The sequence below is a fragment of the Argiope bruennichi genome, chromosome X1, assembly GCF_947563725.1.
Source record: "Argiope bruennichi chromosome X1, qqArgBrue1.1, whole genome shotgun sequence".
NCBI lineage: Eukaryota > Metazoa > Arthropoda > Arachnida > Araneae > Araneidae > Argiope > Argiope bruennichi.
Genome location: NC_079162.1, coordinates 45,550,286 through 45,573,169, shown reverse-complemented (window position 1 = coordinate 45,573,169; position 22,884 = coordinate 45,550,286). Strand labels below are relative to the sequence as shown.

The 22,884-nt window shown below is 29.3% G+C and overlaps 1 protein-coding gene and 1 long non-coding RNA gene across 5 annotated transcripts in view; one reads left to right on the top strand and one right to left on the bottom strand.

Moving 5' to 3' along the window:
• LOC129958091 (uncharacterized) overlaps positions 1 to 22,884 on the bottom strand; it is a 157,157-nt gene that overhangs the window by 36,130 nt on the left and 98,143 nt on the right. The window lies entirely within an intron of this gene.
• Positions 11,310 to 22,884, top strand: part of LOC129958087 (uncharacterized) — a 53,235-nt gene continuing 41,660 nt past the window's right edge. Inside the window, exon 1 of the mRNA XM_056070275.1 lies at positions 11,310 to 11,436. The gene's annotated coding sequence lies outside the window, so the exon portion shown is untranslated. The remainder of the gene's footprint in view (positions 11,437 to 22,884) is intronic.

Below are 22,884 nucleotides of genomic sequence, written 5' to 3'. Positions count from 1 at the left end.
GAAAGAGAACAGAATCGACAGTTGATCTGAACTATAATTTTTCAAACTATAAAACGCATACCACTAATAGTGCATTATATTATTTTCCATGGTAAAATTTTTGTATAAACGATTTAAAAGAATGCAAAATGGTGTCGTTTTGAATGTTCTGTTTTAACCCTTTCCACTCGAGAAGCGACTCATGGTCACCATTCAAGACGGTGCATCATTTTGACGTTCCATTTATTTTTCCATTTTGATTGTTAAAAATACCTACAGAATGGTAAAAAGATGTAAATTAACTTTTCAAGGAAATTCAACTTGCAAGAATTATATATATTTATTTTTTGGAACAATAAACAGCCCTTGTATTAGGTGAATAATTTTGCATCGAATTATTTTTCCGAGAGCAAAGGGTTAATCTTTATTGTTCTCAGACACACATGTGAAATACCTTTTCTGGGAAAGGGACAGGTAATGAGTTCATTAAATAACAATTTTATTGCCTTTATCTTTTTAAGAAAAAATATTCATTTTCAGACGCGTTTAAAAATTTCTTTGCTAAAACCATGACGAGGTTGTGACACACATCAGCGGCAAGACAGAAAGTAGAAAGAAAACAGGGCGTATTCAGAGCTCATATAGCTTCAAATGGTTTTTTTTTCCTTTAACACATTCAAGGACAGTACAGTTATAACCGTCATTTCCATGCAAGTAATTTAACTGCACCATAAATATAATGGCAATACTCACAACTAAAAAAAAATACAAGAAAGCGCTTTTTGTAGTTATTACACCCACTAGGATATTGCCCTATAAATTTTTCAGATAAAAAAAGTCACTTTAACCCAGAAGATAAAAGTATGACATTGATAGCTCTGCCCAAATTTTAAAACTTTTCGTGAATGTGTTAATTTAACTTAAGTAGCATTTTTATTAGAGCCCGTGTGTGTTTTGACAACATGGGAAAAAAACGTGTACAACACAGAATTTAAAGTGAGGTTTGAAATCAAGTGATAAGTAAAGTAAGGTGTGATAAGTAATCAAGTAATAAGAATGTTGTTAAATTGAAATTATTACATAATGATATTTTTTATCCATTTTTGGCCCTCACATCCTTAAATTGAGGATTTATGGCGGTGGACTTACCACGGCATATAAATAGAATGTATATTATCTCGTATATTTATATTTTATTATAATATAAAAATACCATTTACGAATATTGTTGAATAATATAAATTTAAAAAGTCCAATTTTTTGGTTAGGAACACTGAGTGGGGAAGCATTGGTTTTTAACCGGAAAATGCTTTTATGATGAAACATATATATTTGATTCCAATTTATTTGATAGAAAATTTTAAAAGTTTTAGAATCCCTTTTCCAGACTATCTACAAGTATCTTCCATCGACCACCGTATTATTTACTTTCGTAAAGATCTTTTTATTTACCATATTTACTTGATATCTGTTTACTTGTTGGAGAAGCGGATACAAAGTTGCTGGGATTAAAAGTAACAGCGGAATATTTTTAAAAGTTTATAGATACTGAGATACAGATGATTAGATTCTCATCTTCGTGTTAATAATATTTTAAGAATTAGACTACGGAAAATGAAATATATTAATACGAATAAAATATATGACGTTTTTTAAGACTTGATGACATACAAACGTGCGTGCATGCATGCATACATAATACATACATTGCATAACTTTTAATACTATATATAGTTAAAGCATTCAATTTGATCGTATTCATAGGTAAACTACTAGAAAATTACTCGTCGTTAAACTCTGAACTGGCTCACAGGTACTTCATTTCTTTAAATAGCGTTTAGTTTAAAATTACAGAATGGATCATTTCAGATTTTCATCATTATTTTAAACAATTTTCAGGTAAGGAAGACTTTATCTAAGCTGCTATCCTAAATTTCTTCAATAAGGTAAGTGAGGACCTCTGGTGAATCCCTCCCCCTAAAAATAAACTAAAATATCCATACAAAATATGTCTATAATAAAATCAAGATTTAACAGTTTTCAAGGTGAGAAGATGCTATCGTGCCACCAGGTTCTAATCAGAAATAGCTCGTCAGCACAGAAATTAGCACTGCTGGAGAAAAAAAGTGTTTTTTTTTTGTTTTTTTTTATTACGATCTTTTAAAAAATATATTTTATACATTAGTAATCTAAAATATTCTTATTTCAAATCCACATACGGAGTTTTTTACTTTTCAAACACATTAAATAATGAGTATCTATCTTTATGTATAAGAACTAAATGCCTATTTGTTTGAACCTTATACAGATCCACACACCTTGACTGAATCCAGCGAAATTTGGCACAAATGATCCTCAGCATCTAGAAGGATAAGGGTCTATTAAAAAATGGTTACGTCCCTCTTGAAGGGGTGGAATGAGGGTAGGAACATTTTATGTTTTTCCGCCATAATCTCGAACCCAGTAATTATATAAAAATTATTTTTACACTAACTTAAAATATAAAAAATTAGCTTTACAGTGACAAATTTCATTTTTCTATGAATAATTCTGCAATTTTAATCAATTTTTCAAAATTAATTTAAACCCAATTTATAATAATTCATTTTTTTTGTTGAAATATTAAACATATATATGGGCGAAACGCTGTAACAAGAGTTAGCATATCAAAAATCTTTAATATTAATTATTATTCTCATTAAGGTTGAGGGTTCTAAAGCATTTAAAAAAACATTTGGAAATAAGAATTCGAAAATTATTTGTATTTTGTTTTTGTTTGCATTTACAAAAAAATAAACGTAAGTTTGGCGGCTAGTACGCTATAAATTCCTTGTAGTTTTGTCAATTACGAGAGTATTGTAGTGATAATTTAAGAGCTAAAAGTATAAGAGGCTCCTTCTCTACGCACATCTTTATCTTCGTCTTATCAATGCTCCTCCAAACATGAGTAATAAAATGAGCGAATAAATGAGCAAAAAAAAAAAAAAAAGAGCAATAAATGATTATAAACTTTAATCATATTTAAAATGTAATAATTAATAATAACCGATTCCTCATAAAAAATTTCATCTGAATAACGTTTAGGAAAATTATCCACCTTGTTTTTAAGAAAAAGAAAATGGATATTAAATAATCCAGATGTGTTTCTATCAAGGAAAGAAAATTTGAAACCAAAACTCTTGAACATCAAATGAAAGAGATAGGGTAAAAACCGAGAGAAGGATTGCGAGCTTTGGATGGGAGTGGAGAAAATGATCAGCGCTCCAAGCCCAACTTGCTCTAATTGCAGCTGCAGCGCCTCTAAATTCAAAAGTAGGAAAGAGCTGTTTTTCCTTTCAAATCAATAAATCAGTAATGCGTAATGTGCGCAATGGGCTTTTATGGATTGCGCATATATCGCCACGACATGTGTTTCTCTTGCTTGTTGGTCTAATTAATTGGTCAATTTTTAAGTCTTTATTACTTTTTTTCATGTTCGTTAGTCTTGGAAATCATTGGTTAAACTCTCATAGGGGCAAATAAATCAAATACCTTTAAAACCTCAAAGTGGGAAAATAAGAAAATTTGATTAAAAAAAAAGAAAATTTAAGTTTTAAAAATAAGTTCAAGGGGATCTGAAACTCTGCAGCCCTAATGGACGAGTCGCACTACTCTTGAATCACGATATACAGTAGATGTAAGAAAAGACAAAAAATAAAATAAAAATTTATAAAAACATGGTTTTATATAATTTTTGAAGAAAATCAGCAGCTTAGACCGTGTCCTTTTTTTCATTAATTCTAACTTTTAAAGTTTAATTCTGCATAAATTAGAAGCTATATATTCTTAATAGGACTTTATTTTAAACTAAGTTTTAGGAGCTAAACACACAAGACCAACAAACTATAAATTATGATGAATTATGCTACCATATACGGAAAAATTACGAATCAAGGTCATTTTTACCAGACTAAAATACCGCAAAACATGAAAAAATGATTCATAATAAAATTTAATGAATATGGGTATCAGATATCTTAATAAATTAACTGTTGATGAAAGAGTTTCGCAGAACTGACACCCACTTCAAAGTTTGAGCTATGATAAGTCTTTCAGATTCTTATGTTGGATTAAATATAGTGCAATGTGTTTAAAAATTTTACTTATATTTTTGACAAAAAAATTTGACAGGAAACTAAAAGATTTTTAAAAAACGTATTAAAGTGTTCTGAAAAGCAAGCAACAACATCAAAAAAAAAAAAAAAAGGAAGAATTTAAAAAATGTTAGATAATATCTCGGTTTCAATTAATTCAATACATCATATTAGCGACAATGGAAAGATAGTTGAACATTTATAGTATAATTCAATCGTCCTTGCATAAAATTCGGTTATGATTGTGACCTGTATTAATTTCGAAATGTTAGCGGTAAAAGCGTCCAGCAAATGCCAGTGATTGTAAAACATAGAAACATCAATCGGAGTAATGAATATAAAGTTCAGAATACTGACTACATTACTTTGATTATGTCAAAAACTCGAATGCAAAAAAAAGACTCGTTATATTTATCAGATATTTCTTTTCTTCTTACTCTCGCTCTCTCTTTTGTTATTCATCTCCTAATATTCTGAAACGCTTGCTGCTCTGTCCATCAAAGATTAACTATATACGAGAGTATAGTGCGAGTTCAATCCGTCGTAAGGTAAACACACCTCCACAAATTTCCACGGTGTGGTGTGGAAATTTGAAGCAATCGATCTCGGTTCAAAATTACAAGGCCTGTTCAAAATGTAAGTTTTATCTTCTCAACAGGTTGTTAATGTAACTAAACTAAACATACCACTGAGGTCTGTCGTTCTTAATCCCATTAATTTAATAATAATAATAATAAGATAAGGTGACCCCTTATAGAAAGTCGGTCATTTAACATTTTTAATTTGCTTCAATTCGATTTAAAAATGGTGCCAATTCATGCTTTCATGATGCACGTCAAAAGTGCCACATCAGTTTAGTTTTGAAATTAAATGCGTGTCTTAAAAGATATGACATCATAGCTCAGCGTAGACAACGCACAGTCAGATGTTGATAGCATGCGTAGTTACGTTTATCGCGTGATTATGACGTAACACAAATTTACTTCAACTGGGGAAAATCCTCATACAGCATAGCTTTCGAGAACAAAGTTTGACATTAGTGCGATTTAAGAAATCCTTGAATATAATAATAGGTTATTAAAGCTCAGAAAAAATATAAAATAGCTCTTAAGAATTAAAATTATCCTTAAAATTAATGAATTTAATTCTGAGAAGTTACAAGAAGAGCCATCTGAAATATGTTATAATCCAAGAATAATTAAGTAGGTTAAAGCGAAGTTTATCAGTTTACTCTAAAAGTGTAAAAAAATGCCGCGAATTATCTCAACAGTTGTAGAAATATGAAGATCCAGCAACTGAAAGAAACACAAAATTTAAGAGAGATTTCACAAGAGTTTTTCTCTTTATAACGAAACTTATTAAGACTTCCCAGATAAAATCAAGTAATCTAAAATAAAAGATTATTTATAAAGTGTACTGAAGACAAGATAATACTGAAGAAAATTCAACATCATTTTGGATAAATATATCTTGACAAAATGAAATGCTTTAATTTAACAGCGCTTATTAGTGATGACGATTAATACATTTAATCCGTATAACCTCTCATAATTTAGGGTAAATCTCTCATAATTCTCATAATTTAGGGTAAAAATATTCTTGACAAGAATATTTTCATTAATTATAAAAATGGGATGTTAATCATTTTTAAATTTTTTGAACTTGTCCGCTTTATTTTGTTTTGTTTCGTATAACTAGGATCTGGAGTCAAACTCAGTGCTGAACTAGAGGCCACCAATAAATATTTTACAAATTTTTTATATTTTATTTCCATTCTGAAATAAAATTTTTAAAAAATTAAGGATACCGCTGATGAATTTTTAATTTATTGAATATTTATTTATTAAAAAATCTATAATGTACAGAATTATAGCTATTTATTTTCCTTCAATAAGTATAAAGCTATAATTTATAGATTTTTTTTATTCCTTAGACACGTTTTAATACTTTAAATAAGCAGATGCGTATTTAATAGTAAACTACGCAATAATCATAACTAAAGAAAGTAGCAAAAAGTAACCAAAACTTCACTTCCAAATCAATTATTAACACACTTTTTTATTAAAAAACTTTTTCAAAGCGTGAAAATTATATTTCATTTCAATAAATCATTTTCCCATCCTTTAAATATGTCTTAACATTTCATCCCACGCCACCTCTGGCATTTTGACAACAACCGCAAATGGTTATAAATACGAGCATCTCATGTCTAATAAAGCGACCATTTGAAGGCGGCCTGATATATTGTGATGATTTAGAGCAGTAATTAATCATCGAGGCTTCATCAGCCCCACTTAATTCCTAGGGGCGACTAGAAAAACGTCGTCTGGTCCTTAAGTTCCGAGAGGATAACCTGACAACAGTGTTTCTATGGTAACGGCGTCTGCGACTTGTAGGCATGAAATGTCAAAGGTCAATCGGAGTTTCCTATCCCAACCATCACCCACATTTTGTTAATCAAATTACTCATTCTTCGTGTTAATTTTTTTACATTCCTTTTTTCTCTTCATTTTTTTTTTCTTTTTTTTTTTCCGATTTTTATCTACGGCGGAGAATCCGAGGCGAGTTCGAAATGGATTTCGTTTTCGGTTGCGCAGGAGAAGGAAAAAGTAAAATAGGAATGTATTCCAGAGGAATATAAGTTGATCGAAACTGAAGGAATTTGTGTCAGTGTCGTATCCAAGGGCCGATTTAGTTACAATATAATAAAAGAAGTAATGTCTCCAAATTGCAAATATTAATACACGAGAGTTTTCTGAAGAACTCAATATACTTCAAAACTTATTGTTACGGCATGGGATACTAGTATTGGGGAAAATAGGTAGAAATATTAAAAGATTAACGAAATTTTTCTAATTTACGAAATAAGATTGGTGTAATACGATAGCTGTAACATAGTTTTACGAAATTGCGCATAACTTCAATGTTTGTAGCAAACTGACATCTTCCGAAACGGATGTTTACAAGGACAATATGCTTCCATAATTTATCCAAAGATATATCTATTCAGTTTATCAATTAAATTATTTATCTTGTTAAATGCTTCGGTTTCCTTTTCGTACCTTCAATCGTTATAATCCTTCTTCTTTGCATCTTCTTAGTTTTTTTTCTCCTTTTTTCCTCCCTTTATTGTATTATCTTTTTTTTTCCCTTTGAATTTTTTTAGTATCTTTTTTTTCTTCTTTTCTTCGTATGTTTAATTTTCCCTTTATTTTCAGTTTTTTTTTTCTTCTCTTCTTATCTTGTTCTTTTCTTCTTCCGCGCATTTTTTTCCTTCTTTGTATCTTCTGTTTACTCTTTTTTTTCTATCGTTTATTTCTTCTTCTTTCTTCGTATCTTTTGTTTTCCACTTTGTAAATATGGAAAGATTGTACGGATTTTAATAAAAAAATATTCTACAATATTTTCCCATATGATAACTAGTAATCTCCATCTTTCTAAAAAAGTTACTTCTTTTTCGAGCTGAAACCTTTTACTTCCTTTTTTCCGTACACGCTTTTTTAATTTTTCCCATTTTCCATTCACGGGGAATAATTATCAACTAAAGCCAAAATAAGTTTTGGTTTTACAAAAAATCAGTTTAAATATTACAAAATTTCCACACATCATCAATCAAATGTCATAAAAAATATTTTTCAAAACATTGCTAGGTTGCATTGCAATTTCGATGAACCAGGCCAGAATACTATATTGAAATATCTAGGTGTGAATGACCTGTATAAAAAAATGAGAGTTTTTTTTATTTCGTGAAACAAAAAATTTTATAAAATTAGATACAATTCTTATGAATGTATAGAAAAGTCACAAATGCAGAATTTGAAAGGGACAATATTCTTCACAATTTTGTTAATTAAACAATTTATTTTCCATCTTTAAATTTTTGATTCTCCCTCCCTCCCTCCCTCACACACACACACACACACACACACACACACACACACACACACACACACACACACACACACTTTTTTACTCGTCTACGGTGAGGAGTTTCAAAGATATTCTTCTGCGCGATTTCTGCTTTGTTGTGCGATATGAAAGTAAGTTTAAAAAGGGGTGGGTATTTCCTACAAATGTTTGATTCACCTGAGTAAGAAAAAAATACCCCTTAATGATTGCATTAGTCTGCCATATATTCATCGAATTATCCCTCCTTTACTCTCTTCCTCGTTCGTTTTTTTTTTTTTTTTTTTTTTAATTTCTAAATTCTCCCCACTATTCAAAATTTTCTTTATTCTTATAACTTAAACAGATGTTTTATTTTAGTTGTAAACTTCATTCATAATGTAACTGACCTTGTCATGTATTTATCTTTAAACAGAGATTCTGGGAGGTTAAGAACCGTCGAGTTCGAGAACTCCGTCCCCTCTACAGCATATAGGCATCGAATTATAGCTTATAAGTTATAATTAAAACATTCAGACGCTACAAGCCAATACAAAAATAACACATAATTCCCACACACTTCAAGTACTCTACGGATTTTTAATAAAATTATAGACTATTATCTAATTTGGTGACGCATTCCTCAAAGGGAAATTGCTTTCTAATTAGATAGTACACTAAATAGGTAAAAAGTTGATGCAGACTAATTGAAAATTTCTTAGCAAAAGCTGACGTGCATAAAAAAAATCAGTTCCAAGAAAATTTCTATAAAAATATTCCAATATAAAAATAATTAAAACTCATTATTACATTATAAAATAATCTGGAAGACACAATCTAAGGATAAAAGCAACTTTGCATGTCATCTAAATGAATGTTGCCATAGCTATGTCAAGACATACAGCCTTTTATTCCTTCTTCAAGTATTCTAAAATTAAATTGATGTAACTCATTTGATGTGTATCATCTGAGCAGGAACGGAATATACTGAAGAACGAATAGAATACCAAAACATTAATTTGCAAATTATATTTGAATTCGAAATAACATTCGGTTGGTGTAAGTTTCATGGCTTTATAAAAATAACAATTTTTGAATATTTTAATAGAATATAACAATATTTTCCCGTGTTTTAGTCAAGGATTTCTCATTTTTTTAAAAATCAAATTACTTTCTTTTCATGCTCAAATGTTTTAGCTTTCCGCCTTTTTAACATGATAATGTTTTTAGGCTGGCATGCTTCCTGTAAACTGCATGACAGTGATGAAAAAATGTTGAAAATGCTCTACGGAACAGACTTGAAGCCACTAAATTTGAATTATGAAAATATCATTAAAAAAGGGAGTTTTCAAATTTTTACTGTATTTTAATTAATTATTATTTGAAATTTCAACACTTTGCCTCAATAACTTAGGAGAATATGATCGCATAAAATCACTTTTATCGCGTTTGAAAATTTAAAATACCAGATATTCGGTTGTACAAATTTTATTTCCGTGCAGTTTTTTCTCTTACTTTAATAGTTTATTAAATTTAATCTTAAGGTACAATGTGTAATAATGATTTTTATTGTTGTAATAAAATTCAAACCGATTTTATCATTACATCAAACTTTTCAAGCGCGTCCTTTTATCAGAGTTAAAAAATACTTTCTTTGGAAATCAAAGAAGAAATTTCCCTTTTATGAACACGATAAAATTTTTAAGCTGGCTTTCTTTTTGTAAACTGCCTGATACAAAATTCGTTACTTACAGAATGCGACAGCTAATGGAATCAAACTAGACGAAGGGAAGAAAGACGAATTCTAAAGAAAGAAGAAAGGCGAAAGACAAATATTTTCATGTTAAAATGTTGCAGAATAAAGTTTCGAAAATCCCTTAATTCCTTTCACTAAATTCCCGACATCTTTTTATTATTTACTTTTTCCCAGTTTTGATCTACGGCTAGAGACATCGAAAGCCGATTTTGGATTATGCTACGCATTAGAAGAGAAAGCGGAAAAGATATTTTATGAAATATTTTCTTGGCTTTGCAGAATATAAATAGATAGAAACCGATAGGCAGTTAGTTTATATTTGATAAAGATGAAAGTTTGTATGGAAGTTGTTTCGCCATCGTCTGCAGTCAGAATGGTAGAACTGAAGAACGACGAATTTTTCGTATTTAGAATAATTTTTTAAATATGAAATTTTCATTTATGAATCAGTTGATCGATGGTGTTATAAAATGTGGCATAACGTTTATGACTGCATAAAATAGCATCTTTAATTTTAAGAAAGATAAATTATTTATTTTATTCAAAATCTTCCAATATTTTCTGATCCAGGATTTTAATAAAAAGAGTCATTAGACTTGTCATGCCACAGAACGCTTTAGATGACATTGCCATTGTAAGAGCAATGCACGAAAACGGGCTCTAACAATTCAAAAGAATTGAATAGACAACCAATTATACAATACATTACACTTACAATTACACAACAACAATTCTACATTTAACCAATATTTAAATTTACAGCTTAACATGATTAATTCTCGAGGTCGGTAGGTTTACATGCTCACAGTCTTGCAGCTATCGTACTGCCTTGCTTTAGATTGGCGAGAAGATTGGCGCTTGGTTGGTGCATTGGCATTATTGGAGAGCGTTACATCTTTGAATATTTTTATGAATTTAGTGAGACAGATTTAATAATGCCAGAAATAACAATGCAAGTTGTTAAAAATTTCACTTTTTATTAAAATAGTAGACTAAATCAATACATTTTTATTGTTTTTTAATTCAATGAAAAAATGTTAATTTACTTTTGACTTGTACTTACATGTTTTAGACAAGAAGTTAAAGTTGTTTCTAAAAAAATTCATTGCACTTTGTAGAACGATGTTTAAATTTGTTTCAGAGAACATAGAGTCTTAATCAACACTGTTTAGTGATGACGTGTAATATAATATTGCTCAGAAAAAGCAATTCGTTTCGTTTCAAAGCTTTTTGAATTTATTCGGAAGCCATATGTATAAATAGCGAATTTAAACAGCCCCATTCATTTTCACAGAAAACGTACAAAAAATTCACGAGATTGGAATCAAATTATTTATTCTTCTTCTTCAAGAGCTCTTTTCTCTTCTTCTGCATCGATAGCGAGATGAAGAAAATTATGAAATGAGATGGAAATTGATCTGAGTTGCTAGCGTGCGGTAGAAGTAAAATTGAAATAATATTTATTATTCAGGTTCATCAAATTGCATAGAGTAATCAGACATTCCAACAATAAATTCGCTAGGTTATTAGCAGATGTCAAGTGAAAGAATCGTAGAGGAACATGTTGTCGCAGACAGCGTTTTGAAAATGCGGTAATATGTATGCAGTACGCAGTGGCGGTTTTTCGACTAGGCAAACTAAGCAGCTAGCTGCCTAGAGCAGCTGAGCTGAAAGGGGAAGCAGGTAAATAGATTAGAAATATTCTCAATCTAGTTGCCAAATAAAACTCAGTGAAAAATAAGAACTATGAATTATAAAATATTAAGACTACAATGCGTGTTTACTTTATTTAAAAATGATTATAGTAATTTAATGTATAGTTCATTATGTATTTATAATATACTGGAATATTAATTCTTCATTTAGCTGGTTATGTTATTTCCACTTGACAGTAGGTTCTGAAAAAATAATACTTTTGAAGGTTATATTTGTTTGAAATTTATTATTTCAATATATTCTATCTTAATAATCTATCCTTTTATTTATTATATTCTATCTTAATAATTAAGTTTATTAATAATTATATGCAAAAGAAAATGAATAATAAATGTGGTTATCTTTTAAATATTTTATTACTTTAATTATTTTTTCATAATGTACATTTTCAAAAACTAAATAAAAAAATATTTTCACAGAGTTACTGAAATGAAAACATTAGATTAAAATAAATTATTAATATGTAGATTTAGTCAAAAATGTGTTGAAACATGAAACGAAATTGACTAACTATTTAAGAAGAAGACGCAAAATACCTTAATCCTCCACTAGCAATAAGCACTCCAAAAATCAAAATTTAGAAAAAAAATCCTGTACTGACCACGAAGGGATAATTTATTAAGATATTTAAAGCAATATCTGCCGAATATAAAGTTAAATAGTTAGAACAAAAGTTACTGCGATGGAAAAACACCTGCCTTCAAAACTGGCAATTTAATTGAGATCATGGAATTAATTATCTGCTGAAGAAAACACCTTTAACAATTGCTTTAAATTTTTTTTCTAAATTATTTATTATGACTGTAAAGTAAGTTTGAATTTTTTTCTAAATGTTAATTTTTGAATGCATATTGCATAGGTATTTTCGTAATTTTTATCGACTAAGCTTTGTCTAAGGCAACAGATTTTATCTTAAGTTTTGTTCCTCTTGGTAGTTACTTGATAGCTTTGTGTTTGTCGCCTGAGTGTCTGAAAGCTATTCGTCGTGAATAAATGAAAGTTTATCAGCATTTGATATGACATGAAAATGGAAAACCAATCCATGAAATAATAATAAAAAAAAATTACAAAAGACTTTTAAAAATAACATTAAAAAGTTGTCAAATTTTTCACTGCATCTTGGTATTGAACTCGTGAAGTTTGCGTTGGAAATCGGATAACAAAATAAAACTTGAAATGATTTAGTGAACTGAATGTGAACGGTTTTATTGCGAGACATAATCCATTTTTTTATGTTACAACTTCCACGATTTCATTAAAATAACTTACAAAGAATTTAATAAGAAAAATATTCTTCGTATTTTATTTAGATTTCACAGCAGGAATCTTCAAATTATTTATACTAGTTTATTATACTTTATTTAAATTTCCAGTATCGCTTTCCTTTTCCCTACCATCCTTTATACTATTAACTTCTAAAAACGTGACATTTGATACAAGATCAAAATTTGGGTTGGTTATTCCGTTTTGAAGAAACACGAGAACTATCTTGAGATCGACCCCATAATGTTGAACCGCGGCCTGATAACGAGAACGATACTTGAACTGGCAACCTTCTTCTCCCGCACTACATCAGGTGAGATAGAAATGGATTGTCGTTTTTTTTTTTCCCTTGCAAATACGGAAGGAAGTAAATAAAAAATATTTTCCAGGTTTATTTTAATTTAAATTGATCGAAGCCAAGAAAATAAATGGCTGAATTAAGAAAAAAAAAATTATACAGCATTAAAAATCTGAAAACTAATAGCAGTGTAAATGAATAGTATAGAGCAAGGCTCCCCAACTTTTTAAAAACTGAGATACGCTTTCTGAAACCGAATCAATAGCTACCAACTTTTTCCTCGGAACTTTGAATTTTTTCAGACACAAACAGTACAAAGTTTTAGCATCTAAAGTGTAGATCAGTACAATATTTTGAACCAAATCCATCAGAAGATTGACCGCTTGCCGGTCTGTACATTCGCACGCATACAAACACAATAACTTAAAAACACAACGAGTGAGATAAATGAAATTTGAACGCTCTGGTATTGCGAGACTTTGAAAATAAAAATCTGAGCACTTGGAGCATTAACGATCTTATCCAAGGTCCATAATTTTTAAGCGGTAGGAGAGTGGAAAACACATTTATTAAAGAATATGCAGGAAAGTTTGGTTATTATTTTAGTCCGTATAAGAATCTACGCGATACCCGAGATACTAAAGCGTGATCAAATATTTTTTATCTTTTCATTTTATTGCTATTTAGGCTTAATTGCACGTTTAAATATCATGAAATCTATATTTTAATGTACAAATCAAACAACTCATTATATGTGAAAGGAACAAAATAGTAACCATAATGATTATGTGGGATTTTAAATATAAAAAGTATAAATCATGAATTTCCAAAAATGTAATATCCATATGAAAAATTCCAGAATTATTTGTATATTTTTGCACATTCGTTATCACGGCTTGCACCTGCTATTCGGATCATATATTTAATTAGATCATATATTCAATTTGATCTCTTAAATGTAGTAGAGAAGGGGCCATCAGATATTAGTTGTGAACCAAAACCAACATGTTATTTTTCAAATAAATCCACTTAATGCAAATTTGTTTTGAATGTGAGACTGCAGCAAAGAAAATACATAAAATATTCTAAAGTTTCTTAAGTAGCTATAGAAAATATATTGCTTGTAATACTTTTTTTTAAATTTATGTTTTCACTATTTACAATATAAAAATGCATGGCACAGAAAGTAATTCGAAACCTTATGATATAGTTAGAAACTGGTTTTCTTAATAAGAAGAAAAACTAATGAATACAGGAAATATTTTAAATTTTTATATCCTTATACATTGAATTAATTATAATGCATACAGAAAAGTTTTAAAATGTGCATATAAAAATTATTCTGCATACTTATGTAATAAAACTAGGGATGCAATATGAGCACATATTTTGTAATATGACGATGTAATATATGGTGAGCCAATTGTTGCTTTCTGTTTAAAATATTTTTTGTTACTTTTTATTCATTTTACACATTTTGATGAACATTTTTTTTTATAAAACCACATTAAAAAAATTGGGCACAAAAACTCATAAAGAGTCTAGAAAAACAAATTTGACTGCACTTGCTATTAATAAATCTACTTAGTATTTAATCTGTTTACTCTTTTTCTTGATTTTACTTTTTTTCTCCCTCTAAAAAAAAAAAAAGAGTTTTCCAGTAAAACTAAATTGCTCTCGGAATTTCATTACGTATTTAGAAGAAAAAGTCGGAGAATGAGACACGACGCTATTTTATTCACAAAAGCTTTTTTTTTTCAATGAAATATTTATTTAAGAGCTCTGACTTAAAAGACATTGAAAAAATGGTTATTTATAAAATAAAGTACTTTAAACTACTGAAAAGTATTTTTCCCCAATGTAGACTAGTTTAGGTAGATGAGTATAAATATAAGAAATAGTGAGAAAAAAATAAAGGAAAAATGGTGAATCAAAATAATTGATTATAAAATTGTATAAGAACTCAAAAAATATTATTCAAAATCTCTCCTTAAAATTTCACTTACTCGCATTGGTATTAACTAAAAAATTCGTAATCTAGTTCGAACTGATCATAGGTATAGGTGCTGTCCCTTTGAACAATTAAAAAATAATAATTTGGGTAAATACAAAAGTTGCGCTATTTAAGCTCTATAAACCCAAATATTTTAGAATATATACAACAATTTTTATATGTATTATATTTCATTTAAAAGCAGCAGAATAAAACTTTTCACAACCCTGTAAAGTGTCCCAAGTTGTAACAGATTGTAACTTGGAGCTAGACACGGAAAATAAAATAAACACTTAATTAAAAAAACATTACATTTTTTTTACAACTTTATTAACTAATATAGTAATTATTAGCAGTTTTGATATTTTTAACAATCTAAAGAAAGCCAGGGGTTCGTTGTAACAAACGTTGAGCAATAGTTTTTAAAATTTTTAATCAAAAGTTTTGCTAAACATGATTCCTATGATGGGCCCTATTACGTCAGCACAATCAGTACCCAGCCAAAACTAATAGTGAAAAGTTATGAACACATGCTCCGTTTTAGCTAGTAAATGGAAAAAATGTGATTTCGCAAATTTTGGTTTGATTTAAGATAAGTTCATTGATTTTTTTTCAGATTTTTTACATATTTACTTTATATATTCAGCTTTAAAATGCAGCTTTATTTATTTATTTATTTTACTAGTCGCAATATTTTTTTTTATCAGTCAGCAAAAAAGAGCGAAACTATATGATGGGCAAGCTGTAATATATTGCAATTTGCAACACTTATCTTGATTTGTATTTGATTTATATAGCTAAACTTTTTGCTTTTAATATTAACAAACGTCCTCAAATATCATATTTTTCCCCTAAGCATTCCCCCTCCTCCTCTCTGAAAGCGTCTGACAGAAACCTCATATAATAAAAAAAAAATAAGAAATAAAAAAAATCCTAATTAACCCTCCTGATAAAGAAGAAGTGGGGAAAGAAAATGACGATACAATTATTAAAAAATGAAAACAACAAGAAAGGATGAGAAAAGGGAAAGAAAAAAATCCGAAGAAGAAAAGTTAAAGAAGAGGATTTCTAACTAACATACAGATTCCGAAAAAGGAAAAAAGATTTCGTTCTAGTTTGCACAGATGCCTATAGAAACAGACGAAACATTATTAGTATATTACATTAACATCTCGTTATAATGATAACTCTTTCCTCTCTCCCTTCAACCCCGATAGTTTTAGCAGTGCACTTAATCCGCTTACACAACGGAAACCAGGTACACGCCTGGTTTGAAACAGCCGGCAATTAAAAAAATATTTCTGGTGCTAAAATTGGCAAAACTGTTGAATGTTTTTTGTTGCCTATTATGAATGAATGGCTGCATTTTGAATAAATTCGGCGAGAAATGAAATCTAAGAGTATGAGGCTCTTAAATTAAAACAACAGCTCAATCTGTACAAGTTCCGTTAATATGAAGTGATATTTTTTGCAAATGCATATTCGATTTTCTTTATTGTTACGCAAAAAAAGAAAGGCAACACTTTCAAAGATATTTTGATATCTTCGTAGTAAGTCATGTTGAATGAAAATGTAATATGCATATATAATTATTGCATTTATTTGCTTACACACCACTTCTAGTGGAGGTGTCAGTTATGTTTTATTTGTAAACAAATTACAGTGGCTGCAATTAAAAATTACTGTGGACATCAAAGAAAATTTATCGCATGAATAAAATTGGTATCGATGAAAAGAAAATTGTTTGCATTTACCCCTGAGTTATTCGCATTATTTAATAGATATGAATGCAATCTGAATAAGTTAACCTGTTTGCGGTGGGAGCGTTTTTTTTACAAAATACACATTTACAGTTTCATAAAAACACAGTGATATATATATCAAATCCTGAATGACGTATCAGAATCTATTTTATATCTGCGAGATACATTGGGATCTTTAAGAATTAAAATGATTGCTACTTACAGAAGATTAAATGTAGCATAAAATTTGTTTCGGCATAAAAGAAAGACGCATTTTCCGATCTTCCTGTTTTGATCTATAACAGGATAATGAGCATCCTATCTTCTGATCTTTATGAATCCTGACGATCAATTGGCCATTTTTTAAAGGGTTTTGTTAAACTGATAATAAATATCAAAATTTTTTGTCAGTAAAAATTTAAAACAATCTAAACAGTTAATTTAATAACACCCTAAATTCTTCTTAGCAAAAGATAAATATTTCATTAGGGCGTCTGCTGTGCTTGCTTATAGTGATCCTCGCACAGACAACATAAATGGCAAAAAAATTCCCCTCGGCAAGCTGGAAGGCAAATTTAGATTACATTACATCTAAGTTATTAACTGGCAACATAAATTGTTGATGTTAGAAAAAGACAAAATGAAGGTTTGAAAATCCCTATTCAGCCCCTACCTTCTAAAATATTGCAGTTACCGAAAAACTTCCAAACAAAAATCCAAAATCCAAACAAAATAACTCTAGTTTTCCTGTTGACAAGATAACATTGCTAAACCGTTATACGCATATTATATATAAAAACTTTTGAAGGGTGGTTTGGGGTTCTATGGACCATGATCGGTGAAAAGCTGAACAAATTTTCCCGAAGTCTTGTCATGAGAACCATTGTAATAGGTAGTCTTCCAATAAGAATCTAGGTTTTCGAATATAAAACTTAAAAGGCCCTGATATAAGTCATTCTATTTGAGGCCGGGACCTCCTTTAGAAAGCTGTTATCTGTCTATTATGTGAGATATCTTTGCATTGCATGCATAGCGTAAATAGTTTAACAAATTTTCCCCCAAAAAATTGTAAAACCCTGTAAAGGAATTAATGAATAAAACAATAATTATGCAATTATATTGATTTATTAAAAAAATACCAGTTATACGAAAATAATGACTTCATCTTTTAAAACTTTTAAGACCATTCTACGCCGGAATTGCACTATTACGCTGGAAAAGGGTTATGTTGCAATACAAACTTCACGCTGACATCACTGAATTCATTCAGAAAGATGCAACGGAAGAAATTACGAATTTCCTCCTCACGATGTTGACATCTGTCATTTCTCTTCATATTTATAGGTCAACTGTCATCGCTTTAATCAACATACCATCCAGGCTCCATCACAGCACGGTTCATCTTCGTCTACACGTGTAGATGAATCTGAAGAAAGTGCCTGCGTCATGTATGCAATCATAGATTATTATTTTGGGACTGGTTATTTAGTTTATTGCCTCTATAAATTTAGAAATGCGATATTAATGCATTTATTCGTATGCAATCACTCGCCCATTATTAGCATTTTTGTAATGCAGTTATTGCGCTTAATCAGTGCCTAAATAAAGCAAACCGTTCTTTTTCCATTTTATAGCTAAATTTAATCTAAAAACCAACATTAAAATAGTTCAGTTCAATTTGATTAAGTGGACTTCATCTGAATTAAACTAATATCAACAGAACAAACCAAATTTTACAGAATGGTGATCATCTCATGATTTTTGAGACTTCTGAAGCAGAGGAAGGGTTAATTAAAACCATGAGGGAAAAGAATTATGATCAAAATTCAATTAATTTTAAATTATAGACAACTAGTCACTCATAAATAAGTTCTTATTTCAATTTTTGACCATAACTGAAATAAAATTTGATTGGTAATGAGTGATATAGCATCCCTATCGGTAACATCCTGATCTAATTAATGCTATTATCTAACAATTTACGTGTTGTTGAATTTTTTTGTTATATTTTTAGAATGAATCTTATTAAAGAGTCCCATTAGTGTGAATTCAATCTTTTCGGTCTGCTAATTTATTCAATATCTTAAATGATATATCCTGTTTCGGACTATTGTTATTTCAATCAATATATGAACAAATACGGTCTCGAGATACTAAAGAATGTCAAAACATTTATGCTCTTTAAATTAATAACTGTTTTTATTTAATTACATATGCAAATAAATTATATAATTCGATGCTCAAAACAAAATGTTATTGCACTCGAAAAGGTAAATTCAAACATTCCAAAATCCACGAAATATTAAAAAAATATTGGTACTCTTTTTCAAAATCAGTTAATTCTACAGTAGAATAAAAGTTACCCCTTTCTGTCGTTAGAGTACCGCAAGAAAGTAACTTTTCAATTGTCCAAAGAAGAACAAATACTAATTTTGTATTGGAACATATTCAAACAATTATGATTAATTTAGTGACGCCTTATCTTTTATTGAAAAAAAAGAAGAAAAAATGATACGGTTAGAATTTTTAACCTTTGGACAAAAATGACATGTTTAACTTAAGCACCGAAACTGATATTTAAATGGGTTAGTCAACACATTCCAAGCAATGGCTCGCGCGTTTTATTCGGACCATCTATATAATTACATTACTCTTTCTTAGCTATATTTAAACTGTAATTGAAAAGGGGCCATCTAATCAGACAAGTGTAAATTATAGGTGAGTCACACAGCAGTCAACTTGTTAATATTGTGACAGCCAATGTCTAGATATCTCGGGTGCCCATTGCTTCCTTATATAGAAGAAAATAACAATAAATGCACAAAATAAAATGTGCCATCTAATTAGGAGTTTGAATCAATTCGTAGTTCAGTGTTTTAATCATTAGTGAATAGTTTACATTAAAACATGTTTATATTTTGATGATTTAGATTTAATTTTTAAAAAATCAGCTTTTGAAGATTAGTTCTAATTTTTATCGTTCATAGAATTTCATCATATTTTTGTAATAGTAATTCAATAACATTGTAGGCAGTTCAATATCCGAATATTATTAGTCTTCTTTATATGTAGGATCGTTCTATTATCAATAATAGAAGAGATCAAGGATCAGACATCCAGGTTTCTGATAGATTTCATTTGCCCGTAAGAAGCCTAGAACAGAAGCTTACAAAAATCTGATCTGCTTAAATTAAAGGAAAGTGATGACAAGCATTAAATTTATTTTTTCTGTTACTCTGTTCATGATGACATGGATATCACATAATTCAATTGAATCTCCAAAAGTACGCACCTGCTCAACTTGTTATGTCTGCTAATTTATCTCAAACGTTATCATAGTAGTGCGTGCATCTTCCACCTTTTGAAGCCTCTCTCGCATAATAAAAATGTCCAAGGATTACTAACACAAAATTTCTCAAAGACTAAAATAAACTTCATTTTACACATCAGACACAGTGACACCTGGTAAAGTCCATGGAAACTGATAAGGCAAGGCTGTTGAAAGCGGCTCGACTTCTGGCGTTACGGACATGAAATATTGCAGTATCCCCATGATTTGCGGTTGATCCTTTTACCCTCTTAACAGAAACAGCGTCAAAACATTCCCCTTCCGTTGCCATTCTTGGATCTGATGAAAAGTTACCGTCCTCTTTCCTTTTATAACAATTTTATTTCTTTGTTGCTAACTTTATATAGAGTAGGAATTCTGTAACTTGTACAACTCTTGGCGGTATTTTCGTGTAAAAAATAATTCAGTAACCACAAATGAAGATATTTATAGAAATAATAGTATTTCAAATACGACTTTCTTAACGTACTTAAAATCAGAAAATACTTTTTATTAAATATACGAAGCTCAAATCAATAGGCGCTGATCCAAATACTCTAAATAAATGAGAATTTTAATCATATTTATGATTCATTATCAATTTTTAAAGATCTTTTGAGAATTCTTCATGATATTTATTATAGCGTGATTCTCTAGTAGTACTATTTTCAGTTTCATATTATTACGATTTTATTTTGAACCCTATATTTGATTATTTTTTTTAATTTAACTTTTCTACACATCGATAAAAGAGTGTTTTTAATAATTTTATTGTAATTATTTTCTTTTTAGTCTTAAATATATTTCATAATTCATTATTATGAAATATATTTAACAGGATATTCATATATAAAATATTTCCAAAACATTTTTTTTTTAATCCTTTCTCAAAATTTACAACCAGATGGCGTCACTGCTATGATATTAAAATTAATCAATTAACTGATAATTAAGTTCTTAAAATATTAATGTATTGTATTTCATCAGCAACATGCATCTATAAAAATTTAAGAACTATTGTAAATCAAAACATTATTGGAAAATCGATAACATGACTACAGTTTTATAAACATGAAAAAGGTTAAATAGAACCCCGGTAAAAAGCAGTTATAAAAATTAATATATATAGAAAAAATATCAATTATATACATCATTTAGAAAAAAATTTATTAAAATCATAGATTTAATTCATTTTAGGTAAACTTAATACTGGCCATCAAAACAAGTAGGCAATATCGAATTGCGAGTATTTTCGATTTCATGCATTATGATTACGCTCCATAGTTTAAAGAGATGTTATGTAAGATCATCGCTGAACAAAAATAAAGTATTGCTTTAGACAATTAAAAGTTAAGCAAAGTTTACAAATGAATCAGTACAAATTTTCGTGATGCACATTATACATTCATCTCGTATGTATATTCATTTGCATTATACATATCTTCATTTAAAAACAAATTTATTGAAACTATAGATTTAATTCATTTTAGGTAACTTTAACACCGATCATCAACACAAGCACGCAATATCAAATAATGAGTATTTTCGATTTCATGCATTATGGTTGCGCTGTTTGATACAAGGTCATCGTTGAACAAAAAATAAATTATCGCTTTAGACAATAAATTGTTAAGCAAATTTTACAAATGAATCAGTACACACTCTCGTGATACGCATTAAATGTATTATGCCAGTTTAATTCTATAAACATTGCGATTCTTGCAGCAGGAAAAAGACATTATGTGTTAGTTACGCACAGGTGGATGTTAGATGATTTGACTTTATCTTTTGTTAGCTATCGCTAACTCAGAAAAGATCGTGACTACACAATGGTAGGCAAAACTATGCATCCATTTTAAAATTTCAATTTATAAATTTGATTTTTTACATGCAGATGCGTTTTGCATGCAAATTCTGATCAAATGCAGATGTTTGTGTAACATTTAAAATATAACAACATGCTGAATGAAATAAATAAAAAATGCAATGCAAATAATGATGTTCTAAGCATGCCATTAATTATAAGAGAAAACAAAAAGAAACGGATACGACTGACTTATGAATTCATACCAAATTAACCCCATGGCCAAATCAGAATTTTTGTTATTTTAAATAGCATTAATCTAATTATTTTTTATTTAAAAAAAAATGTTTATCCCTTCTGTGTTAACCCTTGAATGCAAAGCGATGTAGATCGTGTACTTAAAACTTCATATCTCTTTACGTAGCAACCTTTGCATAGTGATTTTTTTAAATTTAATTGTACCCAAACTATTTTATTGTTTCCAAACGCAACTAGAATCTTTGACAGTTTATTTTTTTATTTGTGATAGTTTTCATTGTTGGTGCGCTATCTGAGTACAATTTCATTTCGTCGGGTGTTACGATTTATGATTATTGATATAAAAAGTAATAAAAACATACAGGAAAAAATTTATTTTCGGATAGAAGCAAGGCAAAAGTAACGAATATTTATATGTTTGCATATACTGATAAATTTATGCAAGAAAAATGTAGCTTTTTTTTTGTGATGTAAAAATACATCAATATGCAAAATCGGTTCTACATAAGTTCACTAAATTTAGAAGGTCATCTCAACCTTTGTCGTCTATGGATGTACTAAAAGACAACGTTAGTCACTCTCCTACATTTTCAAAAAAATTGAAATGTAAAATTCCACTATGTAAGGGTACCACAAAGTGGTCATGTAGCAAATGCAATGTTCCTTTATGTTTAAATGTTAAAAATAATTGTCTCATGAATTTAATGAGAGGTATTTGTTTTGTTTGAA